Source organism: Dinoponera quadriceps, unplaced genomic scaffold (genome assembly GCF_001313825.1).
Source record: "Dinoponera quadriceps isolate SergipeBrazil2010 unplaced genomic scaffold, ASM131382v1 scaffold7202, whole genome shotgun sequence".
Classification (NCBI taxonomy): Eukaryota; Metazoa; Arthropoda; class Insecta; order Hymenoptera; family Formicidae; genus Dinoponera; species Dinoponera quadriceps.
In genome coordinates this window covers 1-3,562 of record NW_014561059.1, presented here as the reverse complement: position 1 = coordinate 3,562, position 3,562 = coordinate 1, and the positions used below count along the sequence as shown (strand labels likewise).

General features: G+C 34.7%; 1 pseudogene; it reads right to left on the bottom strand.

Annotated features, from left to right (window-relative positions):
- Positions 1 to 877: 877 nt before the first annotated feature.
- Positions 878 to 2,388, bottom strand: LOC106750886 (annotated as a pseudogene).
- Positions 2,389 to 3,562: the final 1,174 nt, after the last annotated feature.

Genomic DNA, 3,562 nt, shown 5'->3' with positions numbered 1-3,562 from the left:
AAAAAGGTATACTTCTTAGGATCTTAAGAAATAAGCCATTTTTCTTAAAAACTTAAAGCTTTCTTTCTACATGCACATGGAGTCCCGTTTATCGTTTCCCGTGCGCTCACTCTCTTATATAGATTGATTAATTTCTCATTAACAATCGTGAAGTTTGCAAAATGGATATCAGTTTATTGTTCAGTTCGACCTTTTGCACTTGCACATAAGCAATGCGCCAAGAACTGCCGGATGTCCAATATATTTAAATAAAAATTATAAATTTAAATAAAAGTTATATACATAGATATTCCAGTAAGCAAGAAATCATTAACATAACGTTATAACTGTGATATTTTATAATACGTAACGTTTCTAAATATGTAGTTCTTTATGCTGTATAAACGTCACTGTTAGTAATATTTTATTTAAACATTAAAAATAACATGAGGCTTTCCATTTCTTATATGCTTGCATATACGTACATGTCTCTAAGCTATTATTTTATGATACGATTATATCTACGCAACGACACTTACGTATACGCAACTATTTCAAGAATAAGGGCCGAGAATCCAGGAAGGTATTCCTAGGTATGATTGATTAATATGTTTAAATTTTATCTTTTTATCAATATTATCTCAAAAACATTACGAGAATGATAGAAAAACCTTAGCGCCATGTTATTTGCAACGTTTTGACACTCCCATTTCAACATTATCGAAATCCCCAAATCAGTGTCAGAGTTTGATCATAATGTTGTTGTATTTAACATTAAATACGACAATGATGTTGTATTTAACATTAAATACGACATATTTGAAAATGTTACATGTTATTGAATATCATTGTAATAACATCGCAATAATGATTTTTTGCTTACTATGTAGTTACTCACCTGTATTACACCACGAGGCTTCTATTCCAGAAAACACGAAGCAGATTGATTTCCTTCGATTGCAACAATTTTCAACTTTGCTTATTGTATTACGGGTTGATTTAGGTCCAACAACAACATATCCTCTGTACAAATGACCTTCTATGTCTTCAGCATGAAGACGGTGTAAAAGAGCGATATATTCTACATCCAGCTGTCTACTTTTCACCTACCGCGATAAAGTTGCATGTGTACATATATATCCACATAAAAATGTTAATATCGTTAAATAATTCTCCCTTTGTTTTTTCTCTAACTTTAAGTACGCAAAGTAAAAACGTAAAATAGACAAACTTACATCATTTAAAAGAGTTTCTACAGCCTGCTCAGTACGACCAGATACAAATACAAGTCTCGGCGAACTGTCCGTTCCTCCGTTGTTGATTTTATTTTTAGGATTCGATTTCAACAGTACGTGACAATTTGCACCACCAAATCCGAAAGAACTGACACCCACGTAACCACCTTCCCATGAAGTAGGTTCTGTGACGACCTTTAATCTACCTTCAATTATGGGAGTATGTTCTTTTCGCGGTGTTTTAAAGTGTATAGTTGGTGGGATTATACCTGTTTCCATCGCTATTAACACCTTCAAATCGTTTCGATATATTAATTATATCAGAACCATAACTATAGAGTGATTAAGTTTAAAAATAAATTTTAAACATTATTGCATATACGCAGTTTAACTTTTAAAGGCACCGTTAAAACAAATATATTCACACACCTTTGCCACTTGACAGAGACCACTGGAAGGCTCCGAATGGCCAAGATTCGATTTCACCGAGCCCGTTAATAAAGGTATGGTCCTTTTTAAGCATAATGCTTGATCGATTGCGTCAACTTCTACCGGATCTCCTACCGGAATACCAGTTGCATGGACATCTATGTAGGAGAGCATTTCGGGTGTAACACCGCAATCATCATAAAATTCTTCTAATAACTGCTTCTGCATGTTGTAAGAGGGATATGTAATGCTTTCATGCTTAAAGCCATCAGAGTTGGTTTTAGCGTAGACGTAGGTAGCTTCGTCGTAGATAGATTCGTCTCGCATCCTTTACCTTTTGGAGGAACAATATCGCTATAGCTTCACTGCAGATAACTAGTACCAGAAACATCAAATGGCTTGCAATAACCATCACTGGAGAGAACACCTTAAATTGTTGGATTGATTGGTAATAACAGCAATTCCAAAAGTTTTTACCGTTATAACGTTTAGATGCAAATGAGGTTCTTTAGTATAACTTTACCGAGTTGAAAAAATTGAAGTGAAACGTTGGGATGCAGACATAAGTGGGAACCCCCCACGATAGCCGCGTCGCATTCCCCACTTCGTATCATTCTGTAAGCTTCCGCCATGGCGTAGTGGCTTGAACTGCTACCCGCATCCAAGGTATAAGATGGTCCATTAAGGTCAAAGCAGTTAGAAATGCTGTTGGCTAACATGTATTGACTACATCCAACAATTGGGTATCCAGCTGCCTAATCGCAAATAAAGGTGCGATATCATGTAAATTTTTCTCCAATATCTTTCTCTCTGTATTGCGTGCGTATATAAGAAATCCTAGGATGGCCAAATATTTCTGCTACGTTTATATAACGACGATAAAGTTTAAATTAAAGTTGTTTAAATATATTTTATACTTGTAATATTATTATCATATAAAATGCTTCGTTTATGAAATATTAAACCATCTGAAACATCTCCCTTAAATATTTTAAATATCATTAAATATTTTTCTTGAGGCCTATAATAATTCGTTTATGAAATATTAAACCGTCCGAAACATCTCNTTGTTCAATTAAGGGGGAAGTCTACTGTGACAAGGGAAAAAACAGGCCGATTTTCCGGATTTTTTTTCTAACAAAATATGACTCGTACATTCAATTAAATTAAACCGTCATCTTTATTATATATTCAAGTATTTGTAAAAAAATTTTCAAGTCGAAATATTCAAAATTGCGGTCGTGGCACTCCTTCAAGTGCAAGTCCGTTTTTTTTAGGTGCCCAAACTGTGTACATGAAATCTCACGTCTGGGTGATCTGAAACAAAAAACAAAATATTGTTATCATCTACATAGTATTGACTCTCGTCTGACGGAGGATTTTGTCGATAAAAAATTTTGGCGCCGAAAAAAAAATTCTTGAAATTTTGTTCTATTTTTTCGCACAAATTTGATGTTATTATTGTTTATAACAATTACACAAAAACGATATCAAAAAAATGCTCCGTCAGACGAGAGACACTATTCCAGAGAATATGTGGTTAAAATTTCAAGTCGATTCATGCATTAAAACTCGAGATATCGTGTACACCGTATTGAAAAACTTAGTTTCGAGAAAAACGCGTTTAAAGTTTCGGCATTAGTTTTTTCAATGAAAAAATCATTTTTAAGCTTCTTACCATTAATCGCCCATTCCTGCTTCATATAGTACACCTTCTTCTTCAAGGAAATCCCCTTCGAGTGCCGATCGCGCCGTTCTTATTTCGATTCTCCCTTCTTTTGAAGCGTCGAACGACCGTTCGTTTGCTCGTGATATTCTGCGCTCGTCCACGGTGTTGCATAAATTGAAGGCGTTTGGTCCAATTTTGATGTTCATAACGTCCATCATTTTGAGGATACTGGAGTAGCCTTCATTGAAAA